This window comes from Lathyrus oleraceus, chromosome 3 (genome assembly GCF_024323335.1).
Source record: "Lathyrus oleraceus cultivar Zhongwan6 chromosome 3, CAAS_Psat_ZW6_1.0, whole genome shotgun sequence".
Classification (NCBI taxonomy): domain Eukaryota; kingdom Viridiplantae; phylum Streptophyta; class Magnoliopsida; order Fabales; family Fabaceae; genus Lathyrus; species Lathyrus oleraceus.
Window position 1 is genome coordinate 288299212 of NC_066581.1, and position 19648 is coordinate 288318859.

Consider the following 19648-nt stretch of genomic DNA (forward strand, 5'->3'; position numbering starts at 1 on the left):
TTGACCTAAAATTCCTTGCAAGTTCGATAACTTCGCCTCTCCTCAGCAGATTTCCTCCCTCGGCTAGAGTTGGGCCTTTGGGTTGTTGATTTCTCTGTTCTCCAGCAGTTGTCTCCCTCTTTTTATGGATTGATCGGGGATTGTACCGATGATTCGAATTCTTTGCGACACCTTTGTATCCTTTGTGATCGTTTTGTTAGCATAATCATCATATACATATACATTCATATAATCTCATAATTACATATTTGCATATCTGATTAACTTGTTCTCTGTATGGCGGTACTTTATCCCCATACAAATTTTGGTGTCTGTCCTCCCTCAATTGTAGAGAGTCAGCCCCTTAGGCAGAGAGACTTTAACCTTTCTCCTCTTCCCCACTGAGATGTTCCTCGTGGATGATTATTACTTCAGTTTCCTTTCCAGTTGTTTATCTGGATGGGATCACTCCCCTTGAGTTATGTCCTCATTGGGTTGAGTCTTGATTGACTGTTTCTTTCTAGATCTTACCTAGGTAGATGCTCCGAGTCTCCTAAGAGCCTATTGCCTAATACCTGGTAATATTCTTCTTAGTTTGTAGTTTGTTACTTCTTGCCCAATGCCAGACAAAAGTACCCCTGTTTTCTCCTCAGTAGAGTCCCTAGTGAATCTGATTCCCCAGGAAGTATATCCTTGATATGTCCACCCTAACCGGTGACAGATATCTCCCTGCCTGAGTTTTATCCTTGATATGTTCATCCTGACCGATGACGGATATTCTCACCTTTGGTATTCTACCCAGTAAAAAGGTAGTTGTACTCCATATTCTTGTTCCCCAGAGAGTTAATCCTTGATATGTTCATCCTGACAGATGACGGTTTTCCTTCTCTTTGCGGTCTTCTACCCAGTAACCGATAGTTGTAAATCCTGCTTTTGTCCCCTCCGCAGAGTTTATCCTTGATATGTTCACTTTAACCAATGACGGATTCTCTCTCTTGGTATTCTATCCAGTAACTAATAGATGTAATTCCTATTTTTCCTTCCCTCTCAGAGTCTATCCTTGATATGTTCATCTTAACCGGTGACGGATTTTCTCTTTAATGGTCTTCTATCCAGCATTTGATAGATGTAATCCCGTCTTTTTGTTCAGTTGGTTTATCCTTGATATGTTCATCTTAACCGTTGACGGGTATCCTCCTTGACATTTCCCAAGCAAGTCTATCCTTGATATGTTCATCTCAACCGATGACGGATTTTCTTCCATGTTGAGTTTATCCTTGATATGTTCATCCTAACCGATGATGGATACTCTCATCTTTGGTCTTCTGCCCAGTAACTGGTAGTTGTAAATCCCATTTTCTACAGTTCTCCCCAGCAAGGTTATTCTTACCCAGTAACCGATAATGAATATTCCCTTTTGTTGGTTCCCAGCGAGTCATCCTTGATATGTTCATCCTAACCGATGACAAATGTTCTCTCTGTCAGATCTCTATTATCTCCTTACCCAGTAACATGTAGTAGATAATAGTTTTCTGCTCCTCCTGTGTTAAAGTTTATTGCTTCCCCAGTTGAGTTGAGTTCGTATTTTCTTAGTGAAATCGCTTTTCCTGCATGATTCAAGTATTTTAATTTCATCCTGACTTACTCGTATCCCCTGCAGATGTTTTGTTTCCCGGTTGAGTCTTTCCATTTTGTATGAAATTCCTCTAGTCCCCCAGCAGTTTTAAGTCGTAGCCTGGCCTACGCATAATTCCTTTTTCCCCCTAGAGTCTCTGTCTCCCCAATGAGTTTTCCTTATGGAATGCATTATACTCTTGCGGACTTTCGGTCTCTCTGATTTCTTTTCCTTTGTGGCAATATCTCCCCACAGAGCATTAACTTTTGCATTCATGTCATATGCTTCATGAGGTCTCTTAGGAACCAAAATTTGTTTCTATATGTTGTTATTTAAGCCCATTCTACTGAGTCTACATGAAGATTTTAACCTTCGCCTCCTCAGTTAGAATGTCCTTAAATAGGGGAACTGTAAGACCCCAATTTTGACCCTAAGATCCCTCATGCAATTTCATCATAAGCATTAGCATTGGGATTATACCTTGGCATTCTCCTTACCCCTCTTTCATTGGGTTTGTTTTGGAAGAGATCACCAAGCACTATGTGATTGTATCATACTTGTACATTATCATTTTACTAACCAAAATACCAAAAATATATCTTTGCATTTGCCTAACTCTTTTGTAGGTAAGACATGATCTCCATTGATTCATCAAGTTCATATCTAAGGTTTAAGACCCTCATGACAAGGAGCACAACCATGAATTGATCCAAGAATGGTTATAAGCATCATATATGAGTTCCATTGATTCCTACATGTTATATTTATCAAATTTTCTTCAAGAGTTTGAGGGTGATTTACCTTGGAAACCCTAGTTTGACTGGGTATCTTGAGTAACTTCTCCAACAAGCTATCTTACCATTTGATCAAATCGCTCAAGGGAAATTTCAAAATTCATCATATTATGTATATATGATCTACCATGAGCCAAGAAAGTCAAAAGAATTGAAGGTTAGCAAGTTGGTTGATGGTGGTTGGCCAGATGAATTCATCTGATCAAAACTGGGTCTCCCTAGACCCTATCTCCTACAATTTTTACCATATGAAAATGATTCTAAGATCAAAGTTACTCTAAATGACATTACAAACAACTTTCATGTTGATACCTAGAGTTAGTTTTGCTTGGAAAATCATTTTCTATGTGGAAACATTATAGGTCATTTTGTCTAAACCCTAATTTGAAAGTCAACTTCCCAAGGCCATAACTTGCTCAATTTTTATGAGATGAAATATTTCCAAGCTACAAAATTAAATTCAAGATGTCTACTTCAACTTTTATGTTTATAGTGAGAGCTAATTCAACTTTTATGAGCATGTGATATGAGGTTACATTATAGGTCACTTTTGACCTATACCATTGAGCAAGTGATTTTTCCAAACTTCAAAAATGCATAACTCTATCATTAAAAACCCAAATGACATGAAATTGGTGACAATATTGAAGGCCTTTGAAATAGCTACAACTTTGATGAAGACACTTTTCTCATTTGAAGCTCACATAAAAAGTTAAGCAAGGTGGAGTATTGAGATATATGGCTTGACGCTGAGAATTTTTTTTGATATGTTGAAAGTTCCAAACTTCCACCTCAAAATTCATCATGATAAAAGCTTCAAATGGAAAAGTGTTGAACATGAAAGTTGTTCCTCTTGATCTAACCTTTCCAAAAAGTCCAATTTTTCATCCATTTTGGACAAGGTTTGAATAGGCTGCGCATGGCTTGAACATTGCATCATCATTTGGCAAAAATCAAACTTCAAGCTTCCATGAACAATTGCTTAGCACTCCAATTTGACTTCAGACTTGTTCACACTCAATTATGGATCAAATGGAATGATCTCATGGGCTTGTACACGCCCATGCACACATGCATCACTCATTGCCAATTTTGGAAACTCATTTGGAAGGTGCAAATATCATGTGATTCAGTTGTAAATAGATCTCCCTATGCTCAGAATTAAGGACTCCTTCGCGCCAGCTTTGATCCCAAACACCAAACCCTTCCATTTGAGAGGATAATCCTGAGATTTTCCTTTGGAAATTGAGTTGGAATCTCATTGTTTTGAGATTTAAAACTCCAGGGATCCAAGACCTTTTGTGCATTCTAATCTACTTCTGCAAGCATCCTGAGCAAGATCAAGCACGAGCCAAAGCAAGAACAAGTGAATTTAGACTTGCATTGAAGGTATTATCCAGAAAATTTCATCTCTTCGATTCTCTCTCAATTCCACTCAATTCTCTTTGATCTTTGGTTGTCTAAAGTCCTACCAATGTAGGCAAGAAGATTGAGTTGCTTAGAGGTCAAATCGAAGTAACTCAGTTGACACACCTCAAAATTCAACTCCTCATATATTCTATATATGTGGAGTTAGTTAAAATTGAGATCAGATTCGTGCTCTACGCCTTTTTTTTCTTTTAGATCATGTCCTCCTTTTTTATTTTGGTGATGGTTGAAGGTGGACCAGTCCGGTGAGGTACACTGGAGAAGAAGACCGGAGCTACAACTCCGAGCGTGTGTTGGCACGTCTCTAACCATAGGATCCTTTTAAACTGATCTAATCTCACGCGTTGGTTCTGATTACCATTCCAGTGGCGCATTGACTTAAGTCCACGGTGGAAAGCGCGCTGAGGACCACTTGATCTGCCACTTCAATTAATGAGGGAGATCAAGTGGTCCACGTTTTTTTGTTATTTTCTAACTTTATTTTATTCCTTTTATTTTTATTAATTCATATTAATTTTAATATTGATCCAAAAAATATGAGAGTTTCGCCAAAAAATTTCAAATAATTTCCTCTTTCATATTCTGAATTAAAATTATTTTTTGGATCATTATTAATATTTTTTATGATTTAATTGATTTTTCATTTGATTTTAATTGTTTAAAAATACTTTTAAGTATTTAAAAATTATGAAATTTTTTCTCCAAGGTCCTTTGACCTTGTTTGACCTATGATAAATCTCATGGCCATTTCTTTGGTGTTTTGATGAGGTTTTAGGAATTTGACAAACCATATTTAATTTAAATGCATTATTTTAGTATTTTTAATTTGAATAAATGCCAAATAATTTTGTTGACCAATTGTGATGACTTGTTTGTGTTTGACTCTTATTGTTGGGCCTTGGTCAAGGTTGATTTGACTTTGTCAAGTTAATATCATTGGATTTTGGGGATTGATGGAATGTACATTCCATCTCCCAAAATGAATGGATGATATTAATTTGGTAAAAGTCCTCCTTTGACCAATTTGAGTTTTGATCCATTCCCCTCCCCCTTAATCTCATTCCCCTTCTTTATGCATTCATCTCATTTGGCCTATGATATCTCAAAGGAAAGGTTAGAAAGCGAACAAAAATCGAGAAGTTTTATCAAATCAAAAACTAATAAAAATGTCAGAGATCGGGGTAAGGGGGTTGGTTATACAATGGGAAGGTTTTAAGTACCCAAAACATCCTTAGTACTCTAAGGGAGCCCTTTTCACCAATGTTGTAAGGTAGGTTGGTATTTGTGAAAAATATTCAGGCAAACATGATTGGGGAGATGAGAAAAGAATATACAAGTTATTTACAATTTTGTGTTTGAATGGATAAACCCATTGCCTACGTACTATCTTAAAAAGGTAGGATCAAAACCTCGTAGTTTGGGGTAAAAATCTCAAAACAAGTTGGTGAATTGATTGGTCAAAAGCCTTAAGGTCTTTTGTTATCAAAGGGAGAAAACTCAACCTAAAACCACAAATCCACCATGTGAGGAAAGCTTCAACATGCTAGTGAGGGGGTTAACTCTATAATAAGCATGGAAGACTTATAGTCCATCACTAAGGATATAGGTAAGTATTATATCAACCTCAAGGATAACTCAAACCTAATAGCTAATGTTTATGAAAAGCTTTGGCAAGAAGTGGCCATTGAAACCACAAAAACAATTGAGTGAGTTGTATTTACCAATGAAAAGTATTCACATAATAAGGTCAAAGTTGACTTAAGGATTCAATTCAAAATAAGTGTTATGAAAAGAGTTTGAAAAATCAAAAGCATAATGATTAGGTTTCTAATTTTTTGAAAAAAACAATGTTAATGTTTGCACAAAAGTTTGGCTTGGGTTAGAGTGGAGGGAAGAAGAAGAATGGCTAGGTCCTAAACATGCAAAGATGAAGGAAGAGAAATAAAACCACATTGGAGTTCCCTTCTTGAGATCATAAATATGATCCAAGTTGCTCCCATCCTTTGGAATTAGCAAGCAAATAGCAAATAACTCAAGCAATCAAGCAAATAACAATCAAGCTCCTAAGAATCTTCCAATGGCTTTTGTATCCCTCACTTTGGATGCTCATGACAATGGTTCTTCTAATTGGCAAGTTTGGGATCCCTAGCACAATATCACACAAATAAAAAAGTTCCACAATGCAATAGAAAGAATGGACAAGAGTGAGTTTAGAATTAGGTCCTTTTGATTCATCTTCAACATTAAGCACTCTAAAGGCATGAGGCCTAGTTGCTCTTTGACATTTTATAGCATTCTAAAGGCATGAGGCCTAGTTTCTCTTCAAACTCCATTAGCATAGGTAAGTCCTAAAATCTAAGTCCTTTGTCCATTTGCATTGGGTTCACACAAACACAACAACACAAGCACAATAGTATATACACAATAATGTGCTCAAGTGAGCAAAAGGAAAATTGCATTAACATAAACATGAGCTCAAGTGAGCAAAGGGCAAAAGCAAATGAAATAATGTACAAAATATTAAATTGCATTAAAGTAAATTGCAAGAATTAAATGACTTGAATTAAAAGTTAATAGTTAGTAGTTAGTGTTAGAGTGCCATAAGGCAATTTAGCGCTATGTTAAGCAATCGTAAGTGGACTAATGTAGTAGCCACACCTATCTGAGGCCGGTCAATAAAACTATAGGCAACAAACACAAGTTAGAGACCATGACTAGTAAGCCAAGCTCCTACAACTTGCCATGCCAAAAGAAAATAAGAATGATCTTGTATGGATTTAGGTTTTTTGCTTGACCAAGAAGCAACCTATCTCTAATGCAAAGCCATTCACTTGATCTTTGACCAAGATGAATTAGATTTGAATCAAAGAAGGTTAAAACCCTCATATGTCAAGGCTAACCACCAATCATTAACTCATTGATCAAAAAGAAAGAAGAAGAAGAAGAAGAAGAAGAATAAGAATGTACATGAATTGAAATTCAAATGAGATATCCAACCCACATTGATCAAACATGAATAGAATCAAAGTCAATCAATGGTAAACAGAAGCAAGATGAAGTTTAGAAGTCAAGCAACAAATAAAATATTTTTTGTATTTTTGAGAATTAAAATAATACTTGAATTAAAATAAACAATAAAGGTCAAACTTCAAATCCATTTCAAATCAACTTGGAAAAGTTCAAATGGATCATCCTAAGTTCAACAAGGTCAAACAAAGTTTGACAAAAATTTTCAGCATTTTTAGAAACCAGAAACTAATTTTAAACAATTAAAAATGAATAAAAATAACATAATTGAACTAAAATCTCAAATAAATCTCAAATCAATTAAGAAATTGATGAGAATATTTTTCATAGATTCATCATCATTCAAATATGTTAAGAACATATTTTTGTATTTTTTGAATATTGGAAACTATTTAAAATGAATTAAAAATAACCAGAAAAGAGAAAATTCACAAAAAATATTAAATGGCAAAATAAAAAATATTAAAAATCATTTTCAGAAACTAGAATTTAAAAGGGAAATAATGCAATTGGTCCCATATTTTTTGGAGTTAAAATGAAAGAGTTATGAATTTTTGAAATAAAATGAAATAAAGAAAATAAAATGAAATAAATCAGAAAATGCAAAAAGCCTAGCGCGTTGGATCAAGCTCATTAAATGAATTGGCACATCCAAAGGCTGTAAGGCGCATGCTCACAATGATCCAAAGTCAAATGAGAAACACCAAGCATTATTAAAAGTCATAACAACCAAGCGTTGGGATTCAATCTGGAAATATCAACCAACGGCCTAGATGTGATCTGACGTGGTGGACGGTGGTGTACACCACCGTCTTCTTCGGCGAGCATGCCAGCTCCGGTGACATTTGTAGGTTATGAAAACTTAATGAAAATGCATGATCCTCATATCATTGGAAAGCTGGGGTGATGTATATCACCCCTGTGTCATTGGCTTCCTCTCAAGATTACTATATGAAGAGAAATCTGAGGTGGAAGTTTATGGTGTTCAACCTGAACTTGATGGATTCATGAAATTAAGTACACCAATCAATTGCCTCTTATGAGAGGACTTCAGAGGAACCAACAAACACCAGATGTGATCAATATATATGGAGTTTCGAATCAAAACAGTTTGAGGGAAAACCTTTGAAGAGCAGCTTTCAAACACTTGATCAACTCCAATTCTCTTATGCAACTTGTTCTTGAGATGGAAAGGAAGTGAGGCTAAGGAATTAGAGTTCAATAATCAACCAAGGAAGTTGAAAATTGAAAGTGAAAAATTCAAGAAGAAATGCAAAATTCCTTTAGGTGAAGGGTGAGATTCCAATTCTACAGAATATTAGGCGCCTTAAGGTTGGAAATGGATGAAGCTGAGCACTTCTATTTATAGAAAATGATGAGGCAAGCAATGCAAAGTTCATGTGCATGTGGAATGAGGGCCTCCATGCATGGGCCTGTACAGGCGCATGGGAGGCCCAAATGCAATTGGTTTAGCATGCTAATCATCAGCAAAATGAATTTGGACGTGCAGCTCTGATGGAAATGGCTTGTGCACAAAGTTTTGATATGGTTTCCATAAATGCACCCAAACTTTCACCTCTTCGAAAATAAACTTTGCCAAATTGAAACATGGCCTTGTGGGTAATGGTTGGAAAGGTCTTGACATGAGGAACAATTGTTATGTTGAACAAAAATCCATTTGGAGTTGGGAAATTAATGAAAACGGATCATGAAGTTCAAGATGCAAAACATGTGTATGTGAATTTTGCCAAAATGGACCAATTTCAACCCTTCTGTTTCAATGATGCAAGCTCCAAATGAAAAAACCTTAAAAATAAACGTTGTATATCTTTTCAGGAAAATCATTTTGGACTTAAATTTTGCATCATTTGGATTTTTGATGAGAAAGTTATGGGCACTTGAAGTTGGACTTTTTCACATTTCAATGACTTTGGTCCAAAGTGACCTATAATGTTTTGTATTATCACATGTGTTTATTTTAGAATTATGAAATTTTGTCCAACATAACATTTGAAGTAGACATCTTAAAATTTGCAATTCATTTAATACCACCTCAAAATCATGAAAAATGAGTGAGTTAGATCCTTGGGAAGTTGACCCAAAATTAGGGTTTCAATCAAAATGACCTATAATGTTTTGAAATGAATTATGACCTTCCAAGTTTCAAATGAATTTTTGATGAACATGAAAGTTGTTCATATGGTTCTTAAGAACATGTTTTCTCTTGGGGTCATATTTATTTCACAAACACATCAAAAGTTATGTCTCAGTGGATTTCAAAATGGTCAGATGAATTGACTGATCAACTTCTCAAATTCAAACTTCAAATCTTGATGAATTGATGATTGAGGACACTAAAATAAGCTCAAATATGCATGAAATGATGAATGAAAGAACTTCCCTTGATTATATTTGATCATGGATTGAGGTTGCTTCATGAGCAAGGCACAAATGAATTAGGGTTTCCTTGGGAAACAAGCCTCAAGCCCTTTGGTTTATCTTGATCAAATTGACAAATTGAGATACTTGGGAGGCATATGTGATGATTGAGAGCTTTTGGGAACCATTGTCATGCTTTCTTTCAACTTCATCTGGCCATTCTTTGAGCATAGGGACCTACTAGGAGCCTTGAATCTTATGATTGCTCAAGATACAAAACAAAAGATGTTAATGACATATTTTTGTGCTTTTGGTTAGTAAAAAAAATAAGAAAAGCAATAATATACAATTCAAGCATGCTTGGTGGTCTCAGACCAACTCACACAAGTCCCAACCCAAGGGTAAGGAGCCAAGATGCCATGATCCTTGAGGCAAATACAATGTGCAATGATATGATGCCATTAGGGATCTTAGGGTCAAAATTAGGGTCTTACAGATGCCCCTATTTAAGGTCATTCTAGCCGGAGATATGAGGGTTAAAATCTTCGTCTCGACGAGGTAGAATGGGCTTAAATAATGGAAAAGAGACGAATTTTGGTCCCTAAGAGACCTCATGATGCGAATGCATGTATGCAAAAGTTTATACTCTATGGGGATATATGTCCATAAATGATAAAAGAAATCAGGAGAAACTGAAAATCCATATGAGCAATACACTCATAAATGGGACAGAGACTCCGAGAACTTTACTGGGAAATAAAGGGGATAAAATGCGTGAGCAGGTCACGACTTATAACTTACTGAGAGACACGAAGGGATTCCATGAAAATAAATCAATGGAAAGACTCGAGCTGACGCAAAGATGCATGTATCGGGGAATATGCCAATACAACAAAACTATCCACAACGGATACTTCAGATAAAATCCGGACTCAAGCGGGGAATATCCACAAAGGGACTCAAGCTGGGAAGATCCACAAAGGACTCAGCTGAGGAAAGGGAAAATGAGGTATTATCGGTTACTGGGTAATAAGCTCAAAGAGACACGTGATCAATACACCGGTATAAGGGTGAGAGAACAACATGCTCGGGGAGAATGAATATCTAAGACCGGTATAAGGGTGAGAGATATCAATCATCCAAAACATCTGAGGAAGACCTAAAAGGTATATTTCAACTCAGGGAAATCTGACTCCACAGGGGACAAAAAGTCATAGTAGGGAGCAGAAGGAAGGAACACCAGGGATACCGGTTACTGGGCATATAATAGGTGACCAACCAGGCGTGAATTGGGGAATATTTCCAAGACACTCATCATCCGAAAGGAGGGCTGAAACAAAAAAGTCGATTATAGGATGGGCATTCGGTTCCATAAGGAAATACGAATCTTACTCGACTGGGGAAGAAAAAGACTTCAACCGAAGAGCGCATGAGATATATTATCTATTACCGTCAGAACATAGATAACATACTCACATGGAAGACTATCCACAACCGGTTACTGGGTTAATGAAGGATAAATCGACCAAAAAGAAAGGACATCGGGACACCGGCTATTGGGTATAAAATGATGACCAATCAAGGGGAGAAGCAATCATTACCAACAAAAAGGGTGAATGAAAGATGACTCGCTGGGGATACATTGCCAAAGGCAATGATCCAGAAGATATATCACCGATTACTGGGAGATATACTCAAAATGAAGGAATATCAATATCGAATATTGGATGAAGATAACCAGCAAATAGGGGATTACATCTACCAGTTACTGGGTAGAAAACCACAAAAGAGAGTAACCGTCATCGGTTAGGATGAACAAAATTAAAGGTTAAATTTGCAAGGGGAAAAATGGGGTTTACAACTACCGGTTACTGGGTAGAAAACCACAGAAATAGGACTTACACCTACTGGTTACTGGGTAGAAGGCCACAAAACTATGTCGGGGAAAAGATGGCTAATTACTGGTTACTGAGCAATCATTCATCTAAACTACGGGGAAGTGCAAGGGAAATAACAAGAGTAGTCAATCTAGGAACAAACTAGAGAGACGCAATGAAACAAGGCTCAACCCAATGAGGATATAACTCAAGGGAATAATTCCATCCCAATACATATTCTGGGAGGAAACTGAAACAAAATCGTCCACGAGGACATAACTCAGTGGGGAATATGGAAGAAAGGATAAACACTTTATGCCTATGAGGCTGACTCTATATGAGAGATCAGACACAAACGTCTGCTTGGGGAAATATATATCACCGAATAGCAGGAGACAACAAACAAGGATATATGGAAAAGAATGCAACATGAATATCTGAATGTTAAAATTATGCATGTATATGCGTGGTTTATGTATGATTAATGCTGACAAACAGACATATCTAACACAAACAGGTCCAAGAATTAATGGACAGAAATCCGGTACTACATCTCAAAAGAGAAAGCCAGGCCCACAGGAGAAATCCAATCTGGTGGGGGCAACCAATACCAGGAAACACCAATCTCTACAGAGGATAAAAAACCAATGCTGAGAAACGAGCGAAGTCACTGCCAGGGACAAAGATCACTGCTAGGGGAACACGCAGGATCACCGGGAATCAGAGACTGCTGTTGGGAATAAGCCAAGGGATCACAATCACCAAACCTGGGGATCTTCCAACAGTAAGCAGAGACAAGGATAAGATCAGTCAGAGAAGAAATCTACTGGGGATCTTATCAGGAGGTGGTGTGAAATTCTGTGGGGAATAACCACCAAACAGAAACTCATTAACAAAACATCCACTTCTAACCACGGAAGGAATGTCTCTGCTGCGGAGAAGGAGAACCGGTCACTCCACTGGGGAAGGAATCAATACATCTTCCTCAGAAGTTCCAACGCCGAATCAGGATCAGATAGAGCCTCAGCTAGGGGAACTATACGGATAAGATTCCATTGTAAAAGCAACTCTACTGGGGAATCTATCGGGGCAAAATAGGAAACTCTGTTAGGGAACAACTAACAACAGAAGTTTCAACATAAATCCTCATAATGCTGGAGACACAAACTCTGCTGAGGGGAAGAGAAACAACGCTCCACCGGGGATAGAAAATAAACATTTCCATTACCCGCTCTGCTAGGAGGGAAAACCATCTGAGAAGGAGGAAACAATAACAATCAGGCTCTGATCAGGCAACTCTCCTGGGGGGGGGGGGAAGACTGTTGGTGATCCAACTGAGGATAACCTGAAGGCGATCAGCTGGCGACCAAATTGGGGAAATCTAATATGAACAACCCTGCTGAGGATGGATGGGAAGAAAACCTGCTGGAGATCACAGTACGCGAGTTTGCTGAGGATAAGCTACAAACCATCTTGTTTGAAAATTCCACTCATGCTGGGATTTCCTGCTCACTCTACGGAGATTTCCAATCTGAATGAGGGAAGACCAACTTCCTCGAAAAGATAGCATATCAATTTATCAATCTATAAGGGATTTTAGGTCAATCCATACAAGGGATGACAACCATATAATTGATAATACCAATGCTAGATCCAGACTCAACTGGGGAGCTAGAAGACCAAGGCCAAACTCTAGACTCTCTCAGGGGATTTGGTGGAGTTAGAGATATACATCTCTAAACAAATCAGGACCAAAGCTCCAGATTCTCTGGGGAATTTGTTGATGCTTACTCTTTTGCTGCACTCGCGGAGGAGACAACCTGAAAGATAATGAAGAGAATACAAGTATGCTAGGAATAATGAACAAATGCCTTACCCTTTTGGAGATCATGCTATCCTTGGGAGAGCACTGAAGATATCCCAATTATCCTTTTTGTCATTGTGAATGTTCACTTTGTTTAAAACAGTTTATAAAAACTTTATTTATTTAAAACAATGATATTTATCAATTAAAACATGCAAACATTTGTTGAATAGAAAAAAATAAGAGTGCAAAGAATTGGATAAAGGCTCAAATTTATTTGATGGAATGGTAGTCTGCAAATGGTAAGACTCCATGGATCTTTACAAATTTGAAATTGGTGATATATATTGGAAAAGGGCTACACTGAACATAATGACCATTTCTCCACCAACTCTGAATCCAATGTATTTAAAGCTTCATTTGACGATGACTGAGCGAGAATCTCCGACAGATGACGACTGTAGAACAAAGTCTTGTCAGGATGCAATTACTTGCCAAATCCCTAATTTTTGCCTAGATTGCCCCAGGGTGAGGTACTCAATCTAGCGGGATATATATATTCATTTTTTATGTCTCTAACTTTTGCCTGGATCGCCTTTCAGGTTTTCAATCCACCGAGACGCTCATTTTTGCCTAAGCCGCCCTTTCGGGTTTTCAACTTAGCGAGCTATTCTGTTTTTATCTTAGGCGAAGTATTTCTTGACTGCATATGAATTCACAGGACGAGTGAAATCCTCCCCATCCATAGTTGTAAGTATCAAAGCACCGCCTGAAAAGGCTCTCTTAACAACATATGGACCTTCATAGTTTGGAGTCCACTTGCCCGTGGAATCGGGCGCGAAAGACAAGACTTTCTTGATCACAAGGTCACCTTCTCGGAACACACGAGGCTTGACCTTCTTATCAAAGGCTTTCTTCATCCTTTGCTGATATAACTGACCATGGCACATGGCAATCAATCTCTTCTCTTCAATTAAATTCAGCTGGTCATAACGAATCTGAAACCATTCAGCCTCAGTCAACTTGGCTTCCATCAAGACTCTCATTGATGGGATCTCAACCTCAACGGGGAGCACATCCTCCATGCCATATACAAGGGAGAAAGGAGTTGCCCCTGTTGAGGTGCGGACAGAAGTACGATAGCCATGCAAAGCAAATGGAAGCATCTCATGCCAATCTTTGTAGGTAACAATCATCTTCTGGATAATCTTCTTGATATTCTTATTAGCAGCTCCAACATCCCCATTTATCTTGGGTCTATAAGGAGAAGAATCATGATGTGCAATCTTAAACTCACTACACGGCTCTTTCATCATCTTGTTGTTCAAGTTAGATCCATTATCAGTAATGATCTTGTCTGGCACATCATAACGACATATGAGTTGATTCTTGATAAACTTCACAACCACCTTCCTGGTCACATTCGCATATGACACCGCTTCAACCCATTTGGTGAAGTAATCAATTGCTACGAGAATAAACCTGTGACCGTTGGACGCTTTCGGCTCTATCATGCCAATCATGTCAATTCCCCACATAGAGAAAGGCCATGGTGATGAAATCACATTCATAAGTGTCGGGGGAATATGAATCTTATCCGCGTAAATCTGACACTTGTGGGATTTCTTCACATATTTGCAGCAGTCAGACTTCATTGTAAGCCAATAGTAGACTGCTCTCAACATCTTCTTAGCCATAACATGTCCATTGGAATGAGTACCAAATGAACCCTCATGGACTTCAGTCATCAACAAGTCTGCTTCGTGTCTATCCACGCATCTGAGCAGAACAATGTCAAAATTCCTCTTATAAAGCACATCGCCATTGAGGTAGAAACTGCTAGATAATCTCCTCAAAGTCTTCTTATCTTTAACAGATGCCCCAGGCTGGTAAATCTGACTATGGAGACATCACTTGATATCAAAATACCATGGCTTATCGTCTTTCACTTCTTCTACTACAAATACATAAGCTGGTCTATCCAAAGGCATCACAGTGATATTGGGGACTTCATTCCAACATTTCACCACAATCATCGAAGCAAGTGTAGCAAGCGCATCTGCCATCTGATTCTCATCTCGAGGAATATGATGGAAATCAACCTCAATAAAGAACATTGAAATCCTCCTCACATAATCTCTATATTGGATGAGGCCAGGCTGATTCATCTCCCATTCACCCTTAATCTGATTAACAACAAGGGTCGAATCACCATAAACATCAAGATGTTTGATCCTAAGGTCAATACATTCTTCCAATCCCATAAAACAGGCCTCATATTCCGCCATATTGTTGATGCATTTGAAAGTTAGCCTTGTTGTAAAAGGAAAATGTGTGCCCTGAGGAGTAATAATCCCTACCCCAATACCATTTCCATATTGATTTACAGCGCCATTAAACACCATGCTCCATCGGGAACCAGGTTCTGGCCCTTCATCGAGCGTAGGCTCATCGCAATCTTTCATCTTCAAATACAGAATTTCCTCATCAGGGAAGTCGTACTGAACTAACTGATAATCCTCAATTGGTTGATGTGCCAAGTGGTCAGCCAAGATACTATCTTTAATAGCTTTCTGAGCCCGATACTCAATATCATACTCAGACAACAGCATCTGCCAACAGGAAATCCTCCCAGTTAAAGCAGACTTCTCAAAGATATACTTGATTGGATCCATTTTGGATATCAACCAAGTCGTATGATTTAACATATACTGGCGTAAGTGCTTAGCAGCCCAAGCCAAAGCATAACATGTCTTCTCAAGCATTGAGTAGCGAGACTCATAATCAGTGAACTTCTCACTCAGGTAGTATATAACATACTCTTTCTTCCCTGATTCATCTTGCTGACCAAGGACACAACCCACAAAGTCTTCAAGAACAGTCAGATACATAATCAGGGGTCTCCCTTCCACAGGCGAAGACAGAATCGGCGGCTCGGACAGATACTCTTTAATATTGTCAAAGGCCTTCTGGCAATCCTCGGTCCAATCATGACGCTGATCTTTCCGGAGGAGCTTGAATATTGGTGCACATGTGGTAGTCATGTGAGATATAAATCTGGAAATATAATTCAAGCGGCCAAGAAAACCTCGGACTTGCTTCTCAGTTTTGGGCGCAGGCATCTCTTGTATTGCGGTCACCTTGGCAGGATCAACTTCAATACCTCTCTCGCTGACAATAAAGCCCAATAACTTGCCGGAACGGACTCCAAATGTACACTTGTTAGGATTCAGACGAAGCTTATACTTCCTCAAATGCTGAAAAAGCTTCAACAAGTGCTCTACATGTTCAACTTCCGTTCTCGACTTTGCGATCATATCGTCAACATACACCTCAATCTCCTTGTGCATCATATCGTGAAACAAGGTAGTCATAGCTCGTTGATACGTGGCTCCGGCGTTCTTCAAACCGAAGGGCATCACTTGATAACAGAATGTTCCCCAAGGTGTGATGAATGTTATCTTCTCCATATCCTCGGGTGCCATTTTGATATGATTATAACCATAAAATCCGTCCATAAATGAGAAGACATTGAATTTAGCTGTATTATCTACCAACATATCAATATGTGGTAGAGGAAAATCATCTTTCAGACTAGCTTTATTCAAGTCTCTATAGTCCACACACATTCAGACTTTTCCATCTTTCTTAGGCACGGGCACAATATTGGCCACCCATTGAGGATATGTAGAAGTCACCAGAAACCCAACATCAATTTGCTTCTGAACTTCTTCTTTAATCTTCACTGCCATATCAGGATGAGTTCTTCTGAGCTTCTGCTTCACAGGCACACACTCAGGCTTCAAAGGCAGGAAATGTTGCACGATATCAGTATCCAGACCAGGCATGTCTTCATATGACCAGGCAAAGACGTCGACGTACTCTCGTAGTTACTCAATCAACCCCTTCTTAACAGATTCTTCAAGGAGTGCCCCAATCTTCACTTCTCGAACACAATCTTCAGACCCCAAGTTGTCTGTTTCCAGATTCTCAAGATGTGGCTGAATGATCTTCTCTTCGTACTCAAGCAAACGAGTAATCTCATCAGGAATCTCTTCAATATCATCTTCTTCGGCCTCAAATACTGGGAACTCAAAGTTGGGAGATGGTGTTGGATCATTATGTTCAATGGGTTTGATCAACCTGCATAATGATTTTGGATATAAAAGAGATTTTAGAATTCAAACAAGGCAAATCATTATGCAGATGAAAAGATTGATTTTATTATATTTTTTAGGGTTTTTTGTGATCACCGATTTCATGCAAAAAGATAAAAGTGAAAATAATTTGGAAAAACAAACATTTAACATGTAATTATTGAATGAATATCATTGTATTTATGGGCCAACAATGTCATCACTTCTCCTTTTGGCATGGGAGAAGGGTTTTTTAAACAAAATGACCATTACGTGGACTTATGGACAACAGTTGGAACATCAACAGCGACCCAATTATTGCAGACTCCTCCAGGGATGACGAAGTTGCCAGAATCTTCCTCTGCATCCTCTTCCACAACAACAGCAACTTCCTGGTCTTCAACCGTGTGGATGAACCCACCACTCTGAAACAGACCGTGCTTGTTGAAAGTTCCTGAAGAATACCCTATGCCAGCCCGGGATTTATTGTCTTCCAGCTTGATCATTTGTCCTAAACCAGTAGTTGCACCATGCTCAATGGCCAACTTCGTATCATTGTAGGACGCAAATGAAAAAGTTCCTTTCTTAGAAGGCTCAACAATAGACAAGGCTTGGAACGGCGTCCCAACCTCATCCTCAGCATCAATATAAGAAAAGGAAGACAAATGGCTAACCAAAAGAGCCTTCTCTCCCCCTATGCCAGCCTGGGATTTATTGTCTTCCAGCTTGATCATTTGTCCTAAACCAGTAGTTGCACCATGCTCAATGGCCAACTTCGCATCATTGTAGGACGCAAATGAAAAAGTTCATTTCTTAGAAGGCTCAACAATAGACAAGGCTTGGAACGGCTTCCCAACCTCATCCTCAACATCAATATAAGAAAAGGAAGACAAATGGCTAACCAAAAGATGCAAAACATGTGTATGTGAATTTTGCCAAAACCGACCAACTTCAAGCCCTTCTGTTTCAATGATTCAAGCTCCAAATGACAAAACCTTCAACATAAACTTTGTATATCTTTTCAAGAAAATCAATTTGGACTTAAATTTTGCATCATTTGGATTTATGATGAGAAAGTTATGGGCACTTGAAGTTGGACTTTTTCACATTTCAATGACTTTGGTCTAAAGGGACCTATAATGTTTTGTACTATCACATGTGTTTCTTTTAAGATTATGAATTTTTTTCCAACATAACATTTGAAGTATACATCTTAAACCTTCCAATGCATTTGATCCCACATCAAAATAATTAAAAATGAGTGAGTTAGGTCCTTGGGAAGTTGACCCAAAATTAGGGTTTCAATCAAAATGACCTATAATGTTTTGAAATGAATAATGACCTTCCAAGTTTCAAATAAATTTTTGATGAAAATGAAAGTTGTTAATATGGTTCTTAAGAACATTGTTTCTCTTGGGGTCATCTTCATTTGACAAACACATCAAAAGTCAGGTCTCAGTGGATTTCAAAATGGTCAGATGAATTGACTAATCAACTTCTCAAGTCCAAACTTCAAATCTTGATGAATTGATGATTGAGGACACTCAAATAAGCTCAGATATGCATGAAATGATGAATGAAAGAACTTACCTTTATTATATTTGATCATGGGTTGAGGTTGCTTCATGAGCAAGGCATAGTCAATGCACAAATGAATTAGGGTTTCCTTGGGAAACAAGCCTCAAGACCTTTGGTTTATCTTGATCAAATTGACAAATTGAGATACTTGGGAGGCATATGTGATGATTGAGAGCTTTTGGGAACAATTGTCATGCTTGCTTTCAACTTCATCTGGCCATTCTTCGAGCATAGGGACCTCCTAGGAGCCTTGAATATTATGATTGCTCAAGCTACAAAACAAAAGATGTTAGTGACATATTTTGTGCTTTTGGTTAGTAAACAAAATAAGAAAAGCAATAATATACAATTCAAGCATGCTTGGTGGTCTCAGACCAACTCACACAAGTCCCAACCCAAGGGTAAGGAGCCAAGATGCTATGATCCTTGAGGCAAATGCAATGTGCAATGATATGATGCCATGAGGGATCTTAGGGTCAAAATTAGGGTCTTACAATTTACAATTGTTCATATCATTCTAATTGTATATTTTAATGCAATTTTCACTTTGTCCACTTGAACCATATTGTGTGATATATCTTGTTTGTATATACTTTGCTTGTTTATGTGGTCTTTGACCATTAATGTACATAATAACAACAAAAAACCCTAAAAAACTTTTGTGTGGACTGTTGGCTTGATCTTGGACAAAGGGACTTAGAACTTAGGCAACATTCCTATGCTAAAGGACTTGGCTAGTGCCAACTTATTGAGAAACCAAGTGCTTGCAATTGGAAACATCATCTGATACATCAATCAAGATCCCTCTGAGTTAATCTGCAACATGATCATTGTGAAGCTGTTATTTTGAACCTGTGACTTGTGGAATTCATTTGACATGGGCTAATTTGAAGAAGATCATGAGTGGCTAAAGCTTGGATGTGGCTATCTTTATTTGATGCCTTTGCTCTTCAAGATAATATAAGTGTGCATTTGCGTGTTGCTTGATTCTAAAAGTCCAAGGGAATTCTGGGTTTCTATTGACATTCTTG